This window comes from Gallus gallus, chromosome 5, assembly GCF_016699485.2.
Source record: "Gallus gallus isolate bGalGal1 chromosome 5, bGalGal1.mat.broiler.GRCg7b, whole genome shotgun sequence".
In the NCBI taxonomy this organism is placed as follows: Eukaryota; Metazoa; Chordata; class Aves; order Galliformes; family Phasianidae; genus Gallus; species Gallus gallus.
In genome coordinates this window covers 48,684,692-48,712,398 of record NC_052536.1, presented here as the reverse complement: position 1 = coordinate 48,712,398, position 27,707 = coordinate 48,684,692, and the positions used below count along the sequence as shown (strand labels likewise).

Below are 27,707 nucleotides of genomic sequence, written 5' to 3'. Positions count from 1 at the left end.
CAGTCAGATAGGAGGAAAACTACCAAATGGGATTTCTCCCAGTTGATGATGTCCATAGTCCAGAGAGTTCAATCTCTGAACTTCATCCAATATCAAGAGCAGACTCATAGGAAGACTGATGTTTCTGCCAGTGTGCTTTCTGGGAAAATGAAAAATATTATCAAGAATTGGTCCTTGGACATCAGTGGCAGTTCTGCAGTCAGAAAACAGACCAGTAACTGACTAATTTGAAGGTATTAGTCATACTGATATTCTCCTGTCTTCTTCTCTTTTGTCCCCTGGAAAAATAAAGTAAAAATCATGGATCTATTTGCCAGCTTTACAGCATACAAATATGCTGTAGCCTAAAGTTTGGTGCAGTACCTTGTCCAAAAGAACCGACTCTGCAATCTAATCTTGGTCTGCCAGCTCAGGTATATATAAAAAAGAAAAAAGATAGAAAAGCCTTTCGTCATTTTCTTTGCAGTTGCCATCCTGCATGAAGAGAATTTTCTGAACAGAGTTTTGAGTTTGAGATTCTGCATTTTCCTCAGGGTTCATCTGAGGTGTCCACAGCTGCAGCCTTCAGCAGTAAATATGAGGGGTACTCTGAAAATAATGCCTCTTATTTTATTATGTTGGCCTACAATGTCAGAGATGGATGTTGGTGGTATGGAAGTAGAGGCTGAACATTTTCACCAGTATTCCATTACATTTTGTTGCTGCGCAACAGGTGGGCAGAGGGGCAATCTGACAAAATGGTGTCTGACGTGGAAGTGTGTGTGAAGGAAAAGTGTGTCACTGAATTCCTCCTTGTGGAAAAAATGGCACCCACTGACATTCATCAATGCTTGCTGAACACTGATGGAGACCAGACAGTGGATGTGACCACAGTGAGGTGGTGGGTGGCATGTTTCAGCAGTAGACAGTGACAGTGGGTCACCTTCTCTGGTGCAGATTTTCATGAGCATGCCATGCAGATTCTTGTTTATTACTGGTGGTAAGCCATAACTAATGGTGGTGACTATTTTGAAAAATAGGATTTTGTAACAGAGAATTTGTTGTATCAAATGGTGTTATTGTGCTCGCTGTAGTATTTTCCATGGAAATAATAGATGGTATTACTTTCAGAGTGGCCTACCTATCTGTTTAAGACCTCTTAAATCAAGGAATTGTTTTTTGTCCAGAACTGTAAAAGACCATAATGTGTCAAGGGCCAGAGAAATGGCTTAAAATCTCAAGATTTTGTGCTGTGTTAATGCAATGCCTTCATTATGTGAGGAAGAGACTTTAGCTTCAAGAGCTGGGTTTGCTCTCTCCCCTACGGGCTTATTGGTTTTTGGTTTTTTTTTTTTTTTTTTTTTTGGGTTTGTTTGTTTTTTTCTTTTTTCTTTTTTTTCCAGACTGAGAGCAATATTACTGTGAAATCACAGCTTCTCATGCTTTCTATATGTTGAGTTATATGATGGTCATGTATGTGGGTTGTAAAAGGGCAAATAAGGTTCTTAAAGCAAAGTACAAATAACACAATTATAAGAGTGCATCAACTCTTCACAGGAGGCCTATTTAGTTAACACTAATAAAGCTTTTTTTTTTTTTTTCCTTTTTCCATTTTAACTGACATGAGTTCAAACTTGTGTTAGCTGCTTTTGTTACAATTCACTTTGGCTTTTCTTCAGCCCTTGCCCTTTGCCTTAGTGATCTCTGTTTTCCTTCCATCTGTAGCTTCTTTTCTTACGTTTCTCTTGAGCAGATTCCTTCCATCTACCACAAGAATGGGTACTCAAATCAATTGTTGATTGAAATCCTGGCTCCCTGGGTGTTTCCCTCTGCTGCCTTTAGTTGTGTCAGGATTCAAGATACATTTGTTTTCCTTTCTTGCTGTTACACAAATACTGCTCCCCAGTAGGACTTTGAAGTTCGTATTGTATTCATTAATAAGATTTTAAATCTTTTCAAGACAGTCCCTCTTAGCCCTTCTCCACCAGCAGGATGTGTAGCCCACTGCATATGAATTGGTTCCGGGAGTGGGGCCAGGGAGCATAGGAGCAGGGCTGGGCCAGGAAGCTGGGATAGCTATTTCTCCAAGCTTAGGAGGAGAAGGGACTTCTGGGCTCCGGCTTGAGGGTTGAGGGAAGGAGCGCGGCCATCTGTGCTGAGCATGGGTCAATCAGCTTCTCATAGTGCCATCGGTAGTAATGGGGAGTGGGGTCAGCTAGGACCCTAGGGGCTCACAGTTTATAAACCAGCTGGGGTTTCAAAAGTTAGTTTGAACTAACCGGGACGAACTGTCTCCAGCACAGTTTTGGCTACCCACAACCTCTGTTGGCTCAGTCCCCTCCTTCTAATGCCAACGCATTGCCTAATGATGTCAGCGGGTGTTTTGGGTTTGCAAGGAATGCAGGAATGGGTTCTCTGAAGAACAGAATGTGTATGTAGAAATGTTTTAAAACAGACTCTTTGCAGAAACTTTCTTTAAACATTTTAACAAGAAACCTGAACTTCTTCCAGTTCCTTGGATGTTGTTATTAGTAATTATCCTTGCAGGTAGGTCATATTCTTCCACATACTTTTGTGAAATGCTTCTGAGGAGAAATATCTCAGGAGAATCTTTCTGGCCAGTGCAGCATTCACCAACTGCTTGGATGCCTTTGAAGTCTGTGAGACTTCATAAGCTTACGCGCTTTTCTGTATTACACCTTTTCAGATCAGCATGGCTATCCTGGTGACTATCCTATAGAGATGATAATTTCTCTCAAGCGTTAAAGAGTTCCAGCTTGACTTGATTTTTGTCCTAGCATTTAACAGTATGATATTGGCCTGATGAGGCCACATCTGGAGTACTGTGGGCAGTTCTGGGTTCCTCAGTTCTAGAAAGACAGAGGACTTCTCGAGAAAATCCAATGGAGGGCCACAAAGATGACTGAGGACTGGAGCATCTCCTTTGTGAGAAAAGACAGAGAGACCTGGGGCTGTTCAGCCTGGAGAAGAGAAAACTTTAAAGGAATCTTATCAATGCTTATAAATATCTAATGTGTAGATGTCAAATGGATGAGGCCAGGCTCTTTTTGGTGGTGCCAGCAATAGGACAAGGGGTAATGAACACAAACTGGAACATAGGAAGTTCCATATGAACATGAGAAAAAACTTCTTTACTGTGAGGGTGGCAGAGCACTGAAACAGGCTGCCCAGAGAAGTTGTGGATTCTCTATCTCTGGAGATGTTCAAACCCTGCCTGGATGCTTTCCTGTGCAACTTGCTGTAGTGAACCTGCTTTAGCAGTAGGATTGGACTGAATGATCTCTAGAGGTCTCTTCCAACCCCTACAATTACGTGATTCTGTTTCTACACAGGACTTTGCTAGGCTTGGTGCTCTCATTGGTTGCGTCTGAACAGAATGGAAAGGAGTCACCAGGTTGCTTCTTCAGAGTGTATTTCCTGCTGTGTTTAGTATATCTTCTAATTTTCACCAGTACTTTTCAAGTAGTGTTCCTTTCCTTTCCTTTCCTTTTTTTTTTTTTTTTTTTTAAAGCAACAACAACAACAACAAAACTTGGCATTAAGGTCTGAGGCAGGAGTTGAGTACTTTGTAGTATCTGTGTTGCTCATGGTGTAATGCAATCCCTTTGTCCAAAGGGCTCCAATGGCTCCTTGGTGGGGCTCACAGTCAGTGACTGTTTTTTATGTGCTTGTGCAATGGCCTGATTATAGTTTGATCCAGACAATAAGTATTCACTTTTCTAAATTGATGCTGTGAGAATTCAGGGATTTCGTATTGAGTGTTGGATGTGTTCATCAGATGTATGTGCTTGCCATTGGACATGCATGTGACTTTATGATCACCAATTTTATCAGGTAAAAGTATTCCTGGTAGCTTCAACATGAAGGATATATTTTCTGAAACATGTCAGCTTGTTAGTGTTTAAATTCAAGATGAATGCCAAATTACCTTCTGTACCAGTGTGTTGAATCAATTTCCATTTTTCCATCACTGCTATGCATTGGCATTTTGCAGACTGAGACAACCCCAACTGTAAATGACTTTATTTTCTGTTGGAGAAATGTCATTGGCCTTTTCTGACCTTGTCCTATGGTCACATGGGAGACTTTGAAAAGTATTTTCATTTGGCTTCTCCCTTGTTACAATAATATTGCAGAGTACTACTTCCTGAATTTCCTGTTAGAAAATAACAGTTTTTACAGTGAAGCTTTAAATAGAGTTTGAAATATTTGGCATCAGGATAGAGATTTTTGTATGCAATATATTAGTCAGTGTGACTTTTTAAACCCCCAAGAAGAGTGGCTTGTGCAAGAAGCTTCTTATTCCCTAGTAAATCATAGAATTGTAGTCATGGGAGGCAGCTCAGGCGACCAGTCCATCTCTGTTCTGCAGCAGAGCCAAGGACTAATTTTGACAATGATTTGCCTAACCTTTCCATGATAGACTCCAGTGGTGAGGATTCCAAGGCCAGCCTCGGCGAGCTGTTCCAGTGTACTGCTGTTTTTGTTAGTAATTTTGTTCTAAGAGCTAACAAATCTTCTTTTGCCACATGGTAAGCAATTCTTCTAACCTTGATAGACCTGAAGAACAGTTGATCACTGTCATATTCATAAAAGCATCTAGCATTTTTGAAGACTTATGTCTTCCCTCAGTCTCTTTTCTAGACTAAACAAACCCAAATCTTTTAGCTTTTCTTACTTGATCATGTATTCCAACCTGTTGGGTTTTTTTTTTTTTTTTGGTTGTTGTTCCTCTCTGCACTCTTTGGATTGTCTGTATAAATCATGAAGCATATTGTTTAAAATTGGACAGTATTTTTGATTTGAGGCATCACTAATACCAAGAAGTTTGGAATGATTTCTTCTTATGAAATGTCATGTACTTTTTTATCTGCAAGAATCATACTGCTAATTCAGTTTGTGCAAAGTTGTGTCTAAGATTTTTCTGCAGTTTTGCAGCTAACTTGCTTTCCTCTGCTTTGTAATTGTGCGTTTGATTTTCCTGCCCAGGTGCAGAACTTTTCTTTCTATTACATCTTACGGTTTTCAGAGCCAATGTGATAATTAGAAACTCTTTGAATCCTGTTTTGTGAAGGTTTTTCCACTCTTCACAGCTGGATGTCTTGCAAATTTGAGCATACCTTAATATTCCATCCTTTTACTTGTTAATGAACGCCCAGAATAGAACTGGGCTTTAGGGTAGCCTTTTGCAAAACCAAGCTTGATGTATATTTTCCACTGAGTTACTAATAACAATACAGGTTTTCAGCCAGCCATCCTATAGTAATATCCTCTGTGGAACTTCTGCTGGATTCCGGATGAAAGCATTGGGGACTGGGCTTGTGCAGCATTGTGTCAGTCTTTCTGAAGTCAACATCCTGTCTTCTGGTTCCCCTTTCACCTGTGGGCCATAAATGTGGAACTAAGGAGAATGATTGGACTGGTCTGTCATGATTTATTTTTCACCTCCATTAGGAAAGTTGGCCAGAACACTATTTGTGTCTCTGGTTCCCTCAGCCCTTCCCTAGAGCCAGAAGTCACTTCTGTGCAGTCTGGTCTGAGTCACACCTGGCTGTTTTATTACTGCTTATGCGGAGCATTGGGCAATGACTGAATTGCTAGCTGAAGCTTGGCACTGTGTCTGTTATCTCATGGATTTGGGCTCCTGGCAGGCAGGCAGCTAACACCCTAGGAAGCTGGATTGACAATGAATGTCTCTGTTCATCTCAGAAAGAATTTTAACAAAAAAATAAAAATCTTTCCCTGATAATCATCAACCAAGCAAACACAAACAAACACACATACACAAAAACCCCTCCAAAAACCAAACCAAAACAGAAAACAACCCCAAAAGAGAGGACACAGCAATTTACCTATAGTCTGATCTATTCAGTACCAGGTTTCCCAATACTGAAACGATCCCTCTACATTTCCCAAGTTATTTACTGGCAATAAACATAGTCATCAGCTGACTTGTTCTTCAACCTCTATGAGAAAATTTTTTAAGGGCTGCTTTATTTTTCCCCCTTTCATTCCTGGCAAATGCACAAATATCTATCTGAAGTCACATTACTTCAGTAGAAACTAATATAGGAGCTGGTTGTACAAATACTTCAGGATCTGGTCACAAACATGCTCTAAGCTGCTGGTCTGCCTTGGGTGAAATTCACCTTGGACAGAGACAAGAACTGCACCTTTTTAGCTAAGAAGGAAGTCACTATCCACCTTGTGCTTTAGTCAAGCTAGAAATAGAGTGAACTGGGAAAGTAAAAGAGGGATTTTAAGGCTGCTGGCCTGCCAACTCTGGCTATTTATAGCAAGAGAGGATAATCATAGAATAAGGTGAAAATATTTCATTTTCCATATAAGATGAAGTTATCCTTAAGTGAATCATAGCCTCTGAACCAATAAACAATGGAGTAATGTGTTTAAAAAAGAAAAAAACATTAATGAAAACATGACTTTCTTCGTCTCTTCTTGAAGCTTTCTGTGTCAGTTACAGTAGTAAACATGCCTCCTGTGAATCACTGGAGACGAAAAACAGCCGTATACTTGGCCTTAAGTGGTTCATATGGGTTTATAACAGTTTTGTATCTTTTGAGCATTCAGGAAAATCCGGCCTACAGATTTTAAACTATGATTCTGGCTACAGACGCATGACACATTCTTTTCTGTTTTTAATAAGTCTCTCTCTTTGTGCAACAAATCCTTTCTAAAAAACTGCACCAGCAGTGCTAACCAATGGGTAGCAGCTAGAAGCTGGGGGAAGAGGAATTGCTTTGGCTGGATAGAGACTAAGGGATTTGTACACCCAAATTTCTATTGTTTTTAATAGGAATTTGGCTTCAAAAATCTTAGCCTTCATATGTGTTCAGTCTCTAACAACTGGAGGTCTCTAACTGTGCATTCCTATCTTCCTGGATCAAATCCTTCATTGGCTGATGTACCAGCTAGAGGAAAGCAGATATGTCGTTGTGCACATCCTTTCTTAAGATTTCTCCCTTGTCAGGTGCACTGTGCTGCTTTTCTGAATGAGAGCACCCACCATCTGCTGGCTAGAGCTTATAGCTGAAGGAAGAAGGGCCTGTATTCCACCAGTGGTGTAGAGGTTGCTTAATAATCTTAAGAAGGTTTACAATGTTATAATGTGGATTAGTTTTTCCCATTCTTTTTCAGTGGCCTTTCAGAAGATTATGAGAGACTTTATAAAAATACAGGGCACTTATGTATGTTATCATCGTTCCATACCTTCTGGCATACTGCCATTCTGGTTCTCCCATGCAAAATAATGTCAGGAAACTGAAAAATAAATAATACTTATGAAAAATTCGTGAATAACACCAGAAATTGATTACCTCATTTCAGTTCAGATAGAAAATCTGAATGAAAACCCAGAAACTTAAGTAGATAACAAGGGGCTGCTAGTTTAATTTCTGATTACCTAAGTGATTGAGAACTTCAGAATGATTTACAGTAGGCTATGTGTTACTTTAATGCATTCAGTTCATCGCTGGGTTGTGTGAAGTGAATGTAACTTGGTAAGGTGATTGCAGGTGATGACAAGGTAGTTGCAAACAAAAGGGAAATTTTTGCAATGATGTTTACATTTTCCCTACTCTTTCAAATGACTTCAATTTATATGGAAGAGCACTAGATGCACAAGGACAGCATTAACTACTACATATGCTGAGGAAAAATTGCAAAGGAGTAGATTCCTGAGGTGCAGTTAGATTAACATATGTTCAGTGTAAGTTTGTTAATGAGGCGGATGTCAGAGAAATGAATAACTTAGAAACCTTGATCAAGGCATCAAGACAACAGGACACATCATTTTGACGCAAAGAATTTTTACAGATTGCATGGGACTGGCAGTACTCCAGTATTAGTTCCAGACTGAAATGAAATTCCATTCTATATCTTCCTTTGTGTTAGAAACCTGAGTACCAAGTGGTTATTGCACCGAACTATATTACGTGCACAATTTAAGCACACTGAGTACAGTACACAATTATAGCTCTATTTTAAAGCACACTTCTCTTTAACATGTTTTTACTTAGAATGGCTCTGTAGGTTAATATTGGACTCAACCCATATACACAGCGCATGGGATTCTGGAGGGAAGTTGCATTATCTGCCAGTGCTGAGCATAATGAAGAGGGAAAGTGTTCTCCAACTGTATGAAAAGAATGCACAATTGGTCATGATACTTTTGCTTTTCTGCCCATTGCAGCTGATGCTTTCATTCCAAGAAAATAAGCACTCAATGCAGAGAAGGTGGTGGCTGAAGTTCTCCACCTGTTCCCATAGACATGTGGTTTTCTGGCAGCATAGCACAATTCTCTGCACAGGCAATCGAACCACCAGGGCTTGTGGGCTAGATGGATGGAATTATGTTTAAATGCCTCTTCAGTGCATTTGGATGTCTCTAGGTGTCACTGGTATCCCTCTGCCTTCCCATCTACCTTCTCTCCCTCTATGCTAATACTTTCTGGGCCAGTTTCTGCAAGTGAAATTGCCATGGGACCCATTGGTCTGTTTTTGAGTTTGTGCCGTCTGCCTGAGTCCTGACCACATCAAGCTCTTGGTCTGTGGGCCACAGCTTAAAACAGAGAAAAGTGTTCTCATCCCCTTTCCTGTTCCACTTGTGGTTAGAGCAAAAAGCGTGTGCAGAGTATATCTCATATTACATACAGTTTTATGAAGAAAAAGTCTGTTTTCTGATATTGAATCAACTATTCCTTAAGGCCCTTACCTTTCTGACAAAAGATTTGTGCTCAGATCTGCCTGTTTTGGCCGAATCAAAAATCTTTTACCCAGGAGAAACACTAGCTGGGGTTGGCGTTTTTGTTCTTGGCACCTCCTTATGAATGCTCCTGCTTTATTTTCCTTTTTCTGTATTCAGAGGACAAGAACAGGAATGATTTCTAGTAAATGTGTTTTAGGACACAACAGAGAAAGGAGAGCTAGGTTACTATAAGCTGATACTGATAGGTATCTAGAAATTGGAATATATATATATTTTAAAAGGAAGAAAATAAGATTGTTATGTGCATGGGAGGTGGGCAAGATGATGGAAACCAACTGTGGCACCTTGGTGGTCTGACATTCTGCTGGAAGATGTAGGTTAAAATCTACTGGTGAATGAAGGGCATGGAACCAAAGTGGAGACAAATGAATGTCCTGACACTTGAGTGACAACGTACAGTCTCCAGATGCATTTGTAAATGTCTTTGCATGGGTGATCTTATACTGCACTTATTTCTATGTTTCCTACTGGCTAGCTTAAGCAGCTCCCTTACTCTGCTGCTGTCTGCACATCCCGTTTCAGTGTGCCTGAGGCCTCTGATTGATTTATATGTTGCTGCCAGCTTGAGACAGCTAATGTGGTTACCACCTCTAGCTGTTTACCCCACCCTTAAGGTGCTAAATAACTCCAGTGGTTCTGCAGCTGGTTTGCTAACAGCTCAAGTATCAGTGCAGGGAGGGTGAGGGGAAGTTTGGGTACAATAAGTTCATCAGCTGTCTGAAGCTGAACCATCTCTTCTTGTCCATCAGAAATGATCTCCCCTCACATTGTGCAGGCCTCAAGCTCCAGGCCATGTACAAGGCAAAGCTTCCAAGTGCCCAGGTGCCAATTCACATCTAGCTAGAAGCAAAATAATTATATTTTATGGTGCTGAATGTAGCCCTGGTACTATTTTAACTTCTAAATTAAATGCCTAAACTCCATGCGTAATGGGGAGCCCCATTATTCAGGTGCTGAACTGGTAAGCACTATTAAGATTGAGGAAGCCAGTTCTGGAAGTGGGCCCTTCAGAAATGTCACTTGGAAATGAAACTGTCTGAGGTTGGGATTCCACTAGCTAAACAGGGTTCTGTACCTGAATAAGTTTTTTAGACTCAGTTTATAGCTGTTACAGGCGAACTGGTCACTCTCTTATAGAATAGAGCATCTCCTCTGGAAACAGATGTCCAAACAGACCAGATAAAGTGTGCCCTGAAATGGCCTATTTGTCTCCATCATGTTTGGAAGTAAGAGGGCCACCTCAGCTGCAGACAGTTTTTACCAGATCCCAAAGTGCAATGAGATGAATCTTTCCTGTGGAAAATAGGCAGAACCCTACCTGGAGTTTCAGTGAGTGGAAATTTGGTTTTAGGTCCTTGTATCCAGGCACAGCTCCTTTGTGTATCCTTCACACCTTACACTTTTGAGAAAAGTGCTTGTGTTTCTGAGAGCTGCCAGTATTTCTAGTAGCATGTGTTCCTTCTTGGTGTCCTCTGTGGTGGTGGAGTTGGAGGTGGGTAGCCTCCCTGCTCTGCAGCATGATGGGAATATAGGATCTGCCCTGGGTGTTTGCATCTGCTGAGCCTCAGCCAGCACACTTTGGTTGGGTTCATTCAGCAGGGCACTGAGACATGGTCACTAAACAAGGGTAAGAGCCCCACCCTCCAGCTCTCCCTCTCCCCTCCACATTTTAAGTACCACATAATTCAAAATGCACTCTAGTTTCCCAATTGGACATCCTAATGTACGCTTTTGTGCATCATCTTTACAGCTGCCTCCAACTCCTATAGAAAAGGAGGATCCTCCTAGGCACCCAAACACAAGTTAGATTTCTCTAAGTGCTCATCTACTCCTTAGCGTTTTTGTTGTTGTTGTTGTTGTTGTTTTTTTTTTGTTTTGTTTTGTGGAGTGTGTCCAGCGCCAGTTGGCTTAGGATTCTGTGTTCAGCATTGTGATTTAGAGGGAGAAGAGAAACTTCTGTGAAGAGATGTCAGCAATATCAATTGCTCTAAGTTTCCTGGAAATATCTAGCTGGTATAAACTGTGAAAAAAAAATTATACTGTGAAGAACTATTGTAAATTAGAGTAAATTATTAGCTGAAGTGAAACTCAAGTTTCCTCTTTCTGTCCAGGTTAGAATCACAGAGGTAGGTGCATATAAATAATTATTTCCTTGCATTTTTCATCCAGTTATTTTCCATTTCTTTTTCTTTCTTGTTTACAGCCCTTGTGATTATATAACAGCTCTCAAGAGGAAGCTGCTAACAAGCCCATCTGATATTTTGTGCCAGCTGTTTCAGTGGAGGCGTGTTGGACTAGACTGAACTCTGCCTTCTTTGAGAAGGTATATTATACAAATAACACCATAAAATATATTTCAAACAGAATGATAATCTACTTAACCTCTTGGTACTCTTTTCATTAGTTTCTTCTTGGATCAATTATTATGTTTTGTCTGTCACAAAATTGAGCTGAAAACTCCTCTGGGCATGGAATGTGTCATTCATTTAAACAACATCAAGGCACACTGTTCATGTTTAATTATTACTTTAACGCAAGTGCTAAACTGTTTTCAGTCACATCTAACAAACATGTTTTCTGGGAATGGTTGCTGCCTGACCTCAAGTTGGGGGCAAGTTAGGCTAAGCCTTGAAATGCTGCATCAAGCTGTCATTCCAAATAGAAGTGAGCTCTGTCACCCTCGCATGAACTACGTACTGTTATATGGATGGTCTTGTGGACGCAGAATATATAGACTGCCCACCAGAATGGACATTGCAGTATGCTGATTTATGATGAGTAAATTCTTGAGTAATGCTATTGATGATGCTTGAAAACATCTGTTGACGATGATGCAGTAGCTAAGCTAGCAATGTTGTGTAGTAGATGAAAGCCACCTGTCGGTGAAATCTTTTTTAAAACGTATATGAATATTTCTGTCAGTGCTGTTGCATCTTTTTCAGCATATCCATTATGGGATGACACATTTATTTGTAAATGGTCAGAATATTTATAGGCCCAGTTCCAGCGGAACATGAGTGTGTGAACAAGGTACTGATCAAAAAGCCAGTTTGATGCAACATGTAGAAATGAATCTACATGACACTAAGGTCACTTTAGTGACTTTTAAAACTGAAGTAGAAATGTTTTTCAGGATCAGGTGTATGGAGAAAGCAGGGTCTGAATTGTGGCTATGTGAGAGATGGGTCTGAAAGAGTAAAGACAGGAAGCACCGTATCTTATACCTTGATAGACATTAGATTTACTGTGTTTTGCTGTATTCCAAGTAAATTGCATCATGAACAATGAATTATGGTACATCCACAATCATTTCATAAGGGTAATCTGTTCCAATTTTAAACTAAGTCAGAGTGTACATTCACTTGGCATGGCATTCACCTTGTTCACATCTTAACAAGTGACTAACATGATGGTAACACATATAAAGATGCAGATCTGACTTAAAACTTCACACAGGCAGGACTCCAAGGTTTGAGAATTTCCTTTGTATCTAAGAAAGATCAGTTCAGAAAATTCATTATATCTGCTGGAAGATTTGCTTTGACATTTGAGACTAAATTTTGCTGGATTTCCTTTTTTTTCTCTTCTTCCCTGCCTGGTTTTCCTGTTTCTTCACTGGGCCTTTTTGAAGTCATAGTTGATAGTCATCGCTAGCCTTTCTTGCTCATGACCTTGTGAGCAGACAGCAAGACCTGAATAAAGTTTGACAGCTACAAAATGTAGCATATAAATGCTAGAAATGCCTACTTGTGTTACTGACAACCAATAAGCTACAACATACTCTAACCAGGTCTTTTGAAAGAGGATTTACAAAAGTGAGTGACTGTGAAACTAGCTGCCTTTTGCTGCCCTTAATATAGAACCATTAAGAGTTTTAAAACTTCAGCTTAACTTTTGAGTTCGTAGAAAGCTTTCTTTGTAAATTTCCTGGCCCAGAGTACTCTTGCTTTATGCTCTTGCCACAGTACTCTGTTGGTTTGTCCTGGTTCGAAGGAATAAATCCTGTTTTAAATTTCCTTGGTTTCTTATAACAAAGGGCTCTGGGGGAAAGAAAATCTTTTAATCCTCCCAGCAATAACCTGACACGACCTTCTAAACACACTATTAGCTCAAAAATATTAGCAATATTTTGTAGATGTCTTAAGAGCTTACAATAGAGATGGACCAAATATTGAGAAGAATGATTATACTTGGATCTGAGGAAATCAGTATCTACAGGATAACTACATGTTTAAAAAGGCTAAATGTTAAAAAGTATTTAAAAAGCTGCACAGTGGAGTATTGTTCAGTAGTGGTGGCACAGCACAGCCAGTTTTCTGCATGCTCTTTCTAGGCTTGTGATTTCCTCACTGTCTTAGCACAAATTACTTGCTTTCTCTGTGCTCTTTAGTTACTCCAATCTGCCTTGTCCTTCCTTCATAAGAGCTAAGCTTTTAGAAGATGTTCAGAGTTATTTTAGTATGCTCAGTATGAGATATTTCTTAGAAAATTTGCAGGAAGAACCAATTTTCTGCAAATCTGGTCTCTAATATATCAGTAGTCTGCCAACTATAGCTTAAATGTCAAATAGGTATTTTTAAAAAATTAATACTGTTGTATAAATGTAAGTACATTAACCTAACTCATGTGGAAAGAACCTTATGGTACTTAAGTGTCACAAAGTTCACTTAAAATTGAGGTCTTTACACTTACAAAGAAGAGAGAGATATTATTACATGGGATGTACAGTAGAGAAAGTCAGATAAAAGTCAGTAAGAGAAGGTAAAGAAAAGAAATCCAATTACTTTCAGTAACTTGGATTAAGGTAGCTAAATTCAGAGATAAAATAGGGTTTTAAAGCTAGAAGTTGCTTTGATACTTTTAAGCACCTCAGTTGTTCATTTTGTTATGCAGCAGCAGCAGCAGTTGTGCATTCCCTCATAAAATTACTTGATAAATCCTACGGCCATTAGTTAATTGTTTTGAAATTTCTGCTAAGTATCTGATCTAAACCTAGAGAAGTCAATGAGAGCCTTTCAGTTGCATTAAGCACAAACTGCAAAATTATAGCTAGGCCCACAGAAAGACTTGGGGAATATGATGCCACAAAGTGGGATTTAGCTAGACCCATACTGTTGTATGCAGCACTGTCTCCTGACTCTGCAGAGGAGAGTGCTTTAAAAGTGTAGTTCCTACTTCAGATTCAATTTTAATCTAGCTGAGCACTCACAGTCAGAAACATGAGCTTGGTTGGTGCCAAGTTCCTGCTCCCAGATGTGAGAACATTTTAGGGTAAGGGAGTATGATATGGAGAGATATAAGAAAAAGATGGCAGGAGCAGACAGACATGAACTGCCTTTGTCTTTGCTGGCTGATTCTTGGATCCCAGACTCTCCTATAGCAGAAGAGAACTGCTGGCAGCATGGAGGCTAGAGCAGCAGTTGTGCTGGCCATGCCACTGGCTCTCGCACAGCCATGATGCCCAAGGTTTCTGTAACATCTCTGTTTGCAGCAGGGGTTGATTGCAGTCTGATTGCTAGATTAGAATGGCTGCTGCTCCTTCAGCCTTGACACAAGTTTCTGTCTTGGGCACAGTGCTCTCCAAAGATGTGGGAGCACTCATCTGTGAGCTAGCTGTTGATGTGCAAGTTGGTCTCTAAACTTCACCTGCTAGGAAGCTTGGACAGCTGTGTCATCTACTCAAGTTTCAGATTTTTTTCCATTGAAATGTTTGAGGCCTACTTTGGCACCTGGGTGGTGGTGAATGCATTCTTCCCGCTCCTTTACAGGTTTGAAATGCCCTCTCCATACTGTGTTTTAACCAACACGCTAGAGATTATTTAGATAGAAGTATGGCAGGGATGCACCTCTGTCCTGCTGATGTTATGAACTTTGCAAGAAAGACCTTTGTGGTCTCCTGATTATTCCCCCTTAGCTGTAGTAGCTGCCCATTTCACAGGCCTCACAGGTTGCTGCCTCAGGGAGGAGACTGTGGTAACTGTCAGATATGTCACTGATACAGTCCTATTTAATTAAAATAATATTCCACTAGTTTAAATTTCTCTGAACACCCTCAAGTGTTTCTTTGTTCAGTTCCAAGTCCTCCAACAGCCACCACAGTGCCCAAAAAGCTTTCTGCTTTTCTTTGAGGGCCATGCTGCTGTCTTCACTAGCCTCTGTGGACCCATCTCTGGACTGTCTCCTTGCTCTCCTGCATGTTTTTTTACTTCTGACATGAAGTAGTTATTCTAAAAAGCAAAGTCCAACTCCCACTTCTGCATTTGACTCTGGAGGAGATCCTTCAGGCTGCATGGCCCAGCTCCTCCTCCAGCTTTGTCATGCTGATTCGCAATTTAGCCTGTAGCTCCTATTGTTGTATTTATTACTAAACAAAAGGAGTATTTTTTTCCTCTCTCACTGCTTAGGCTGAGTAGAAGATAGTTGTCTTGTCCACCAGCTTCCTTGAGCTTTGTGGCTACCCACTGGACAGAGGTCTTGCATGCTGAGCACCACCTCATCTTCAGCAAGGCAATATGCAAGGAGCCTTGTGGCCTGGCAACTTCAGTTATCTTCCCTAGGTTGCATGCATCTTATATTCCTTGTGGCTTCTAATGGGCTGCTTATTCCTCACTGGTTTAATGGTTGACTTCTGATGTTTTTGGATGAGTCAGATGTCTGTAATAGTGACACTACATCTATGTATGTGCTAAATGTGAGAGAAAACAGATGTCTATAAAAATCACTGAGTTTGATTTGCAACAATGAACACAATTTTGATTAATTATAGCTGTATAGCTAATGTGTACTATCTCTCCAGTGTGGGGTGGAAATTACTTCTTTCACATCTATGTGACTTCTACCTTCATATTTGTATTTCTTGTAAAACTCAGCCTAGAGTACTCTAGAGTAAGTTTAGGTCCGTTTGTTTTAGGAGTAATTGTACAATCACTGTAGTGTTTTAAAACAGTCTTGCAACCTTAAATTTCAACACTGAAATTTTCTGGCAATATCTGAACTTTGCTAATGTGTAAAAGGAAATGAACAGTAGCTGCTGAGTAAGTGTCGTTTATCAGTTGTTCCCCAATAGATTTTTTCCAATACAACATGAATTTATTTGGTCCGGTTTTTATAAGTTGTCTCAGACCAAAGCTGAATCATTTGCTGAATAGTAGATGAAAGACAGAATCCTAATCCAGGCTTGGTCTGACACTCTGAAGCAAAGAGTTTCAAAGTTCCTGAGATCAGAAGGCAAAGGATTTCGCAAATAAGTATCAGCCAAGTCCTATTCCTGTAAGACCTGAGGTTGAATAATGAAAGAGCAGTGGCAGAAAGTAATAGCTGAATAAAGAAAAATGAAAGGTCTAACCCTATGAACTAGCTTTAAGGTCATGAACAGGATCTTACAAAATCGACACAAATTCATTACTGGAAGAAGCCAGAATATAGTCTTTAACACAGTGCGATGAGTCAGATCTGGTCAAATCATGTATACGTGCAAGATTCAGAATAACTGGAGTTTGCTAGTGAAATTAGCAGGCAGTGTAGGGAGAATTTTGCTAATGAAGCTTGTAATTTCCTGGAGATACTTCTCTGGATTGCTAACTATCGTCTGGACAAATCATGAGACAAAAGAAGCACTTTATTTCACAAGTCTCTGTGTCCTGTAACAGGATTTTGGGAGATGGGCATATAGTCTGCAGGGCTGATGTTATTTTATTGACTCACCTACTTTGGTGTTGAGGTTTCAGGAACGCTCCTGCTCTGTAGAACCCTTTTTAATCCCACATTCTGTGGCTAAAATAAAGACTATAGTATGCTATAAATGCAGTAACAAAGATCTATTTTTTTTTCAGAAGTATGTAAGATATAAGTTCAGTAAATGGACACTGAGCATAACTATTAGATATGTTTCATTTTTCATACTTGATTTTGAAAGATGGTATTTCTCAGAATAATGTGAGAAGACTTGGAAAGCTGATTTATTCCAGTTGTAAGATAATTCTGCAAATGACTCTGAAGTGCAGTAATTTAGAAATCTTGGTGTTCTTTCTATATCTGGATTTATGCATTCAGCAAGCTTTTAGTAAAAATATATGAATCTTTGGTAATTACTTTAATTCATGAATAGAACTTTAACTGAGCTGAATACATGAATGTACCTTACAGTGTTCAGGCTTTGTGAGACATTTCTGCTAAATCGGCTTATGAATTTCCTTTTGATGAGCTTAATTGTTGACAGATTTTTCAAAAGCCAGCAACAGCTTTCTTTGCTAGCTAGTATTCACATGAACTGGATAGTCTTGTGAAGTCCTTTATTCAATTTGCATAATATTTTGCTTCTGCTGTAAGATGAAGCGAAATCCTTTGTAGTGAAACCAACAGTGTTAGGCATATTAAAGGCATAAATCCTAATCAAATAAAAGAAAATAGAAAATTCACCCTCCCAGCTTGTTCTTCTAGTTTTTAGGATATGTACAGCTAGAAAAAATACATATTTTTTCTTTTTTCTTTTCAAAGAGCTATTCTGAGAAGGGTCCTAAATAATGTGTTATCTCCTATTCAGAGAAGATATTTTACTGGTTAATTAAGCACATCTGTAACTGTGCTTTTCATCTGGGATCCCTCAAGTCAGAATACATTGCAAATGCTAATATATTCATTAAATCTAGTGAGCTTTTTTGTCCTTTTGCATGAAAGAGACAAATTTTACATCTTATATATCCAAAAGTTTTTATTGCTGATGGTAATGTTTTAGAATTTCTACCTTTGAGTACTAGTCCCAGGGTGTATAGGTTAGAAAGGAATTAAATTTAAAATGAAGAATGGGATCTCTGGCCATAATGATGGTTGTGGATATTTGAGGGTAGCGAAGCATGCAGAAGCCTTGAAAATAACTAACCCTCTTTTCTTCCAAACATTTCTGAGGAATTTTTGCCCGTTAATAATGCCTTAAAAGTAATAAAGTCTGGGATCTGTGTATTCTAGCCAAATGAGGCCACATCCCACAGTCCTTGCTTTGTGTTTACTGGAGTAAATTTCCCATTTGCTCATGATAGGATGAGGTCTGAGAACTGAGTAAGGATGGCAGGATGGGAATTGGTTTGTCACCTCTGGCAATGGGTTTGCAAACTGCTGGAACCACAAATGAGCTCAGTGTTTAGCAAGATGGTGGATGCCAGCATGAAGCTTGGAAGTGCCAATTTTAATTAAAACCTGCATTTTCAAATCAAGTTCTTAGTTAACAATGGGTGGGAAATTCTTCCCATCGTATAAATTTTCTGAATGCTGTATTGACTGGCAAGATGGGGGCAGCTTCTCTTTCCACAAAAGTACTGCTACCATCACCTCCCCCAACCAGAAGAAAAAGACTACATTGTTTGTGGAAACTCTCCTTGTTCATATCCTGCATTTCGGCCAGAACAGACAGATTTTATTTTGTCCTCCTCACCCCCCTTCCTTCATTGTTAACAATGGAGCAAACACATGAGATTAACGTGGCTCTTGACATGGCTCAGTTGTTTGCCATTTGGAAGCTACTGATTTCACAGTTGTATAATTGTAAAATAAGAACAATAATAATAAAAAAAAATAAAAATTAATCAAAAGGTTCATCCATTTTCTGTTTATTCTGAAGGTAGGAAGAACAGAATAGTAGGGGAGAGAAGGGGGAAGCCAACAACAAAGAAACAAATTAGTTTAAGAACCAGCATGTTCCCCTTACTTTAAGGAACACAGTAAACATTTCAGAAGTGCATGCCAGCTCATTATCTAACTCAGTCTTCATTGACTTCATGAAAAACAGCAGCAGTTAAGCAATTTTTGCCAAAAGCAAATTTGGGTACATCTATTGCTAAAAAAATGTGACATCCGTTCTGTACAGGTTCCTTAATCTGCCACACAGGGGCAAATCAACGTTTCATTGTTATCCTTTCTTTCTGATGTTTAGCTCTTTCTTGATTGCTCTTCTAGTCTGTTTTGAGCATTGTTTATCCAAAGCTCTGGTATGACCTATTACTTGAATTGTAGGCCAGAAATGAACCTCTCCAAGTGTTTGAAGATGTAGACACAGCTTCAGTAATATAATCTGCATGGTAATATCTGTTTGAAAATACCTCTTTTACAAAGTTTATTGTTAAAAAAAAACCTGTTTATGAATTCATTCATTGCCTAAGTTTTAAGATTTAGTTTGTCATTAACTTCACTTATTTTTTTTAATGAGTGTTGTTTTGAATATTCCAGGTAGCTGCCTTTTTCATTCAATTCAATGTATACTTGCAATTTACAGTTATGCTGTGACAAATACTTTGTCATAATAATTTTAGTAAAATGTATATTCAGTTATCATTATTTATTGTGATAATAATGGATTGCATTAATTCTTTTATATTGATAAGTTACTAATTCTTGGGGAAGCAAATATCTTTCTATGTCCAAAGCATATTAATTCATGAGTATTTGAATCCCATTGAACTTTGTTTCCTTTGGGAATGACTCTTTATTTGAAAGAAGTGGAAGCATCTGCTGAACAATTATTTTATTAAATAGTTTAAAGAATATTTCTTTTTAAACCGTGCAGGCTTTTTCCCATTGCCCTTACATTGTCCGGCATGTGCATTAGTGCCCCATTGGAATTGGTTTCTCTCACCTTAAAACTTTCCCTCCAAAATTAACATGACAATCTGTATTTTGCTTTGGAATCTTAATAATCTTATGCCATATGCTTAAAATGCAAAGCTGTGCAGTTCTGATAATCAGTTACTCTATTGCACATGCATCATACTCTTATTCTTTATGAGTAATGGTTAATGAAAAGATTTTTTTTTTTTTTTTAAATACACAGTTTCTGATTTTTTTTTTCTGAAAAAACAACCCACACTGATTCAGAATTTCTTAATAAAATGGGGCATTTTTTTTTTGGTAGAAAACAATGCCACTTTTTTTTTGGCAGAAAACAGTGCCACTTTCTGAAGGTTTTCGAAATATTTATCCCATTTTCCTTTTGGGAAAAAATAAAACAGCTGGTGAAATTAGGATTTCAAAATGGAAAAAAAAAAGAGCTTAATTAAACATCCATTTAATGTTTTATCAAAAGCTGAAAAATGCTGGTGAAATTTAAATAATCTCATTTTCCATTCTTTTTTTCCATTCCATTTAAATATTTCATTTTCCACTTCAAATATTCTCTTTGTTATTGTTGAAATTTGAAATCCTCATGAAAATCAAGTGACAGAATGTAGATTTCTCTCTCTCTCTCTCTCTCTCTCTTTTTTTTTTTTTTTTTTTTTTTCCTTTTGAGGTAGTTACGTCTGAAATAGAGTATATAAATACATTCCAATATTTATTTCAGGTCTTTCTTCATTGTTAAGCAAAGATTGCTTTGCTTCCATGGTGTGGTTACTTCAGTTGATGCAGTACAATCTAGAAAGTACGTTTACATGGAAAACCAAAGTATTACACTTTGACTACAGTTTTTAAATAACAGTGGAAAGGACATTGGCATTGCCAGTAGAAATAAACTTGAGCTTTGACTGTGAGTGTTGGTCAGGAAAATGTCAGAGGAAGAGCAGAAGGACAGCAATCCGCAGTTGGACCAAAGGTTCCAAGACTTTGTATCTGATAGCAGTCAGCAGCATAACCTTATGGACAAGTGTAAGAAGCAGGGAAAGTGTAGAATGACTCTTTCTGCTGGTATACTTTCCCAGCTTCTGACAGTCAGCAGTTTTGGGACTCCCTGTGCTGAAGTTGCATCTTAACCATTGTTTTTATGAACCACTGAGTGTGGAAGCAACAATAGGAACAATGGATCACTGTTCAGCATCAGTGGCAACTGCGCTTAGAAATAAGTAACAGTGCCACTTCAAAACGCTTGACATGGACAACAGAAAGAGAAGAGCCAGGAAATTATAGCTGCACTAAAGCCACACCCGTGACCAGAGACAACATCTCGCAGCTCCTCCAAGTTGTGAACTCCTTGGGAGCTGAGAATCCCTACCATGCAGAGAGATAGGAGATAAACTCACCCTTATATAAGACAGCAACTTCTGCCCCTGTGGGATCTTAATGGGATGTAGTGTCTTGTTGGTCAATGTAAGGGTTCCTCCATTTGTGTTTCTGCTGAGATTTTTGTTTGTTGGGAGTTGGGTGACCCTGCCCAATGCTAGTACAAGATGCTACTGGTCAGCTAATCTCTGGTAGATAAGAGACTTCTCTCTCAGAGTTCTCATAGATCTCAGAGTCACTGTCTAGTTCCTGTTCAAGCATCTGTCCCATGTAGGAAGGCAATCCCATGTTATTTCCTCTGACAGTGCTCTTTAGGGGCTGTCAGCCTAGATCCCCTATAAGCAGGTCTGCAGTATTCTCTATGCACTATGCTTGTCCTCGTGTGTGATCAGCTGCATGTTTCTTTCTACAGCAAAGCATTTGGAAAGTGACAGAGCCTGAAGAAAAAGGGAATTCAAAATCTGGCTCTGAGTTTTCTCCTGGACCAGTCTGATCTTCTGTATCCACGGACAAGTGGGCTGCTGCAGGAGTAGTTTGGAAGCCCCACCACTAGCCAGTCTCTCTGCATGATGCAGCAACTCCTGCTAAGATCCTGTGAGTATTTTGTATCCGTACTTCTCCCAGCAAAGTGAAAACATGCTGAGACATAAAAGAGAAGATCCTGCCTGTTGTGAACACAGCACAGGAGGGCAGTTATGGTGGATAGGAGCTGAGCTGTGATCATGCTGCAGGTAGCTCCTGCTCTGTGTTGGAGACCGTATGTGTATAATTGAAGTTACATACAGAAGAATATGCCAGCCCAGGTTTCTGAACAGTTCCTTGCTGCCCCATTCATTTCAGTGTACCCTGAGTATAGCCAGAGTACAGTTGTCTGCCTCTTCAGCCCTTCCTTCTTTTACTTAATTTTGATTTGGCAAAAATTTCACTGCATCCAGCTAAAATTTTTCTTAGGTGAAAACTGTTAAGTCCTCAGGAAATTTCAGAAGCTGAGACCAAGTAAGAATGAAAATTTTAACAGTGCTCACAGTAATCACATTTGAAACTGGGTTTTGTATCGTCTCCTCTCATCCTGGTATCAGTGATGTTGTGAATGACAGACTTATTTCCTTTTGCAGTTCCATTACTTTTACTGCATTCTTTGTCTTTTGAAAAAAGCAAATAAAACAAAAACTTTTCTCTCCCTCTCCCTCTCCCTCTCGCTCTCCCTCTCCCTCTCCTTTTTCTTGAAGATAAACTGGAACATTTTAACTTTAAAAGACTGTTTACTTTTGCAGTGTTCAGGGCTGTGGCTAGATGATTAAACTCTCACGCTGATCTTTAATGATTCAGGGGTCAATGTTTTTGAAAGAGCAGGAAGGATTGCAGTGGTATAAAGCAGTGTGTCTGCTGCTCACTTTGCTGAAGAGAGCTGCAAGACTGAAAGAACAACATTTATGCAAGTCAGTAAGTCAGTCTCAGGGAAGTAGCAGAGTGCAGTCTCTGAATTACACTGTTACACACAGACACACAGACATCTGAAGAGGATTTTTCTCTTCTTTTGTTTGTTGTTAAAATGTGTATACAATTTCTGTACCTGCAAAGTTTTGTGCCAAAAAACTCATTTTTCTGAAGACTGAGCTGAACCACACCCTTCAAATGTGAGGGACTGTTGCATTAAACCATTGTGCTATCTCCAGAGAGTACGGTCATATGAGGACAAGCTTGTAGCAGGTGCAGTTTCCTTTTAGGAAATTGGTGGTGTTTCTGAATTCTGTAATGTGCTGGTTTTAGTCTCTACAAAATACAGCTTGCATTTTGTTATAACCAGTAAGGAACCATGCATCTGGAACAGAGTAATATATCTGAGCAATTTATTACATTTAACTGCAACCTGGTTCAGATTCTCTGGTTGCTTTCAATTTGAACAGCACAACAAATGTGCTCCTAGTCTCCACTTTTATCACTTATTGTATCATTTAACAAAGGTCATACTGACCCAGAGGAAGCTTAAGAGGAATGTGTTGTGGTGGACCTTGGAAATGGAGTCTGACTGCAATCATGGTGGGCCTGAAGCCAGGGCCAGCTCTCCAGTATGCCTTCTGTTTGCACTCTATTTTTCTGGGCTGAATTCAATCATGCAGCCACATCTATGGATGAGGCAGAAGTCTGTGATAATTAGTACATCTCTCTTCTCTGATGAGTTTTTAAAAAGAATACTTTAAATTGTTTACTTTTTCTGTGGTTGGATTGTTGAATTAATAACAAAAATGTAGCCACTTTTGAAAAGAACTATCTTCAAATGAGTGGCCAAATGTTCAATTCTGTGCTTCTTGCATCTTGTCACATCTTATTGTGATAAACATTTTCTGAATGGGGACTCACCTGGTCATATCAATATTTTCTACACCATATTGCAAATTTATTTTTTTTATTATTTTTATCTGTTTAGATTTTTGGTTAATGCTGCCTGATTAGACTAATGCAAAGAGATTTGGGAAGTGTCATAAATGCTGGTGTAAGCTGATATTCACTTAATGATTTTACAGTGTTTCTCTTTAATTAGTGACTACTTTTTTAACAAAGGGAATATTTCAAAACCTGTAAAAACTTGTATGAATCAGTAGAAATCTAGGAAGTGTTCTGGTGGTAACTTTTTAATGGTTTAGATGTGCCAATGTTATCTGATTTCCAAAAGTTTTCAGATATAAATCCTTACTCAGTAATAACATTGAATTCACAGACTTCTGTAGTATGCTTTATACAGTCCTTTGCAACAGTACAGAGTCTATTCCATAAGGTATGCATAATGTATAGCCAGAATTAGAGGTGATAGTGTTTCCAGCTATAAAATAGACAAGGTCAATTTTCTAACAAATTCTTGGAGCTTTGGGGTATCATCCAGTTTAAAAGAGTGTTTACATTTTATTTTATTTTTTTAAAGATAGTGTCCACATCTGATATGTTTTTTTTCCAAATGCATGGGTTCTTCTGGCTCCATTATAAACTTAGGTTCTGAGTTCATCAAGTTGTTTGTGCTCAAATCTTACTCTCTTATGGACTGCTATACTGTTGTATTGATTAGCATTTCTCTGGGTAAGAAATAATCTTCAGTGCCTGAGAAAGATGTGTTCAGGTATATGGCATGCATTACTTATGCTGTATCCACTGAAAAATCATTTGATGATATCAAATGATATTTGATACATAACCTATGTTCTGCCTTTTCTCCAGTTGTAGTCAGCACATTTTCTCTGTTATTTCTGTTATTGTTTTTATAGTGGAGTTCTGGAAAGAAGTTGACAATCTGATATACTTATCTTACTCAGTTTCTCCCCATGTGTCCATTCAGTGCACATATTCTGCATTTTTCTTTTCTTTCATATTTGCAAATACATATGTAGAATATTGATTTTTTTTTTCTATGAGTTCTCCAGTGCTATTTTGGATTCCTGGCCCAAATTATGATTAGAACAGATTTCTTCTTTACTTTTGTGCTTCCTAGTATGCTAAGAGTCCATAGGCAAACCAGCATGTTACTATTTTATGACTTGGGTTATTGTACCCCCAGTACATCTGGCACTTTCCAGATGTAGGGACAAGTTTCATCTGTGCTGTATTTAGAGCAGGATATCAGATTAAGTGAAAGTGTATTTGCTGACCGAAATCTTGGCATTCCTACTGTTGCTTTGTTTCAATGAAAAAGGAATACTTCCACGCCTTTGGTAATATTATTATCAGCCATTTGTTCCAGATTTATACATTATAATAAACTGGAAAATAAAGCTATTCCAGTTTGGATTTGAAGTGGAACCCAAACACAAGAGACTGAATCAGTCATAGGAAATAATACCTGAAGCTTTATGTTTATGCAATCTTGAAAGACAAGCTTTAAAAAGTAAAAACTACAAGTTCATGTGAACTCACCTGCTCAGTGGTAATAAACTGTTATTAATGGTGTTTTTTTTTCCTGAAGTTCCTCTTTCAAAAGGAAGTCCTTTAGGGATTATTTACCCTAAAGTACCTAATTTCTCTTCTAAAAGTAAATATTCTTATTTTGGTGTTCCATATAATCATAAATATAAACATTTTGTTTTCCTTCTAACTGCATGATATACGTCTACTTTCTGCACAGGAAATACAATTACTGCCAATGCTACCATTATTTTCTAGTCATGTTTCAAATTTGAATTTTATAAATCCAGGTTTTTGCACAACTATACTTTTCCTGTCCATGCACTCAGTTCTGATCGTTATTGTATGTTAAAAGGAACAGAAAAACCCTTTAAAATAATAAACTACATTAAAAGTTTTTACCAGTTAGGTTTGTAAAAGCTATGGGACATATATATCAAATCGTATTTGGCTACAAGATAAACTGTTGTCTCTAATCCAAGTAAGAAGATATAGTATTCATAGTTTCAGTATGCAGTGAATAATGAATGGTTCAGTTCCTGTGTCTCTGTCAAAGTATGATTAGCTTGTAGCGAATATATGACAAATGTAACTCTGGAGTTGTTTTCTGTTAAAAAAAAGTATATAAAAATATCTTGGGCCCTTTATTTACCAGAATCACACAGAGTAAAAGTTTAACTATCATGTCAAGGCTATCTTCTCAACAACACAACAAGCAAACTTAAGTGAATTGGAGAGCAAAGTACAAATGTGTTTGCAACTAGCATTTTCATAAGATAATTCACATTTCACTATGTTCTTTTGCAATGGCACTAAGCATCTTGATTGATGTAGAGATGCTGAGTAGAAAAAAGAGGAGGTATCATGTTGTAATACCTCCCTGCTTGACTCGTAGCTCATTCACCACACATTGCTAAGCCTTCTATCCAAAGACAACTAATTCACGCCCGTTTATTTAGTCTTATTACCCCTATTTCAAATAGTGTGTAAAATGCAAAATGTTAGGGTTCCACTTATGTACAAATGATCTGACTAGTGGCTTGGCCATTACGATTGTGGTAGCCAAACTGGCAGTCTCATAGAAAATTGAAGTCACTTCTGGTGAGCTAGCAAAGTTGCTCTGCAGTGAAGAGACTTTAATGAAACAAAACCTGTCCCTGTTAAGGTCAGAGGTAGTTTTGCCGTTGACTGACTCTGATAGCTTAAGGATTGGTATAAATTGTTTCAGTATCTCTTAAGATCTGTTTCTTGAGAGCTTTTTGTGCAAATGGGTCTCTTCTCCAGCATCAATGTAGCTTGCTGGACCTTGCTGTGCATGGGCTTGTGTGGATACCAAGAGCAGCTCATTGGAAACTCCATTTCTATACCACAGAAACACATGATTTCTGAGAATACAAATAAAATGATGCATAATGGTATCTGGTGTATCTTAACATTTCTGGGTAACATTTTAAAAATTTATCTGTAAATACATCAGTTCTTTTAACTGAGGTGTGCCACAGCATTAGTTTAAAAGTAATACAATTACATTTTATTATGTAAATACATTTATTATGTAATTATGTGATTTTGTGGAACAAAACACTTTAGAATCTCATAGGATTATATAAATATATCTTTTCTTAGTTGTTGGTATTATATTAAATGCTAGATAAATAAATAAATAAAAATATTAAGGAAATATATTTTTTAAAAGATTAAAGCTTTGCTTCTGATTGTTAAACTGGCACTAAAAGAAAGTGGAAATGTATTTGTAGTTAACTCCCAAAGCGTTCAGTGTCAGAAGAAACATCACTGTGCATTTTCTTTTTTAGGAAGGTGGCCTCTATTGGTTAGGAGCTCGGAAATAGCGATTGTCATTCACATAGGTTTGTCATGCAAGTCTCTGGGGCCATGCTGAATTTTGGCAAGAGGGAAAGAGCAAGACATTATGAAAAAAATAGTCCTCATTGGAATAGTAAAAATATGTTGATGTTGCTTTAATTCTTTTATAACATGCTAAATGCTATTTAGTTTTGAGCCTTTAAAAGTATAATGCCATCAGGGAATGTGTTTTTCGTATAGTTCTCTTGCAAATGCAATGGAGTAGTGAGGAGAGTAGTCTTTGAGTAAACAACTAATCATCCACTTTGTGTCACTGGGACACAGTGACATTTTTTTTTTTTGTTGCTTCACAATCTGAGTAGTAATCAGCATCTGTGCAAAGCAATTTTACCTGAACATTTTGCAGTTTTTTTGCACAGATGCATAAAACTGTAGAACATGCAGGACTGAGGGGCATCAGATTCACATTGTTTATAATTTCTTGCAAAGTACGCTGTCAAAATACTTATCATTTGGTAGATGCTTTTGTCAACTTTTCATGTTTGGCTAGCAATACATAGTTCAGCTGTGTTTCTTCCAAACCATTCAAACCACTGCACGCTATTCTCTGGACTAGACCATTAATTCTGAGAAGTGAATGAAACTTATTCCTCAGTTAGCTTATTGTTCAGCTGGATTATCTGAGTAGGAGAACCCTATTAAGTAAATATAAGGGAAACATATTCTCTGTTCAATATACAATGGGTAAAAAAGAATATCTCATTTTTTTGTTCCTCATTGTTCCATTCTTCATTCACAAGATAATGGCTTAAAATGTCAAAAAACAAAACAAAACAAAAAAACAGCTTCGCAGCTTTTTGGAGAGATTACCAACACCAAAACTGAGTACTGTATTGATTCTTTTCTGTTTAAATTGAGGCCGCACCTTGAGTACTGTGTCCAGTTTTGGGCCCCTCACTGTAAGAAAGACATCGAGGCCCTGGAGTGTGTCCAGAGGAGGGCAACAAAACTGGTGATGGGTCTGGAGCACAGACCTTATGAACAGCGGCTGAAGGAGCTGGAATTGTTCAGTCTAGAGAAGAGGAGGCTTAGGGGAGGCCTTATTGCTCTCTATAACTACCTGAAGGGAGGTTGTAGTGAGCTGGGGGTCAGCCTCTTCTCTCATGTGACTAGTGATAGGACTAGAGGGAATGGCTTCAAGCTGCTCCAGGGAAGATTCAGGCTGGAC

General features: G+C 38.4%; 1 non-coding gene across 7 annotated transcripts in view; it reads left to right on the top strand.

The window, feature by feature from the left end:
• LOC112532525 overlaps positions 1-27,707 on the top strand; it is a 243,058-nt gene that overhangs the window by 13,027 nt on the left and 202,324 nt on the right. For all 7 annotated transcript variants that reach the window (XR_003075402.3, XR_006939490.1, XR_006939491.1 and 4 more), the window contains 2 exons: positions 10,989-11,108; positions 21,177-21,358. This is a non-coding gene — a transcript (uncharacterized LOC112532525). The remainder of the gene's footprint in view (positions 1-10,988; positions 11,109-21,176; positions 21,359-27,707) is intronic.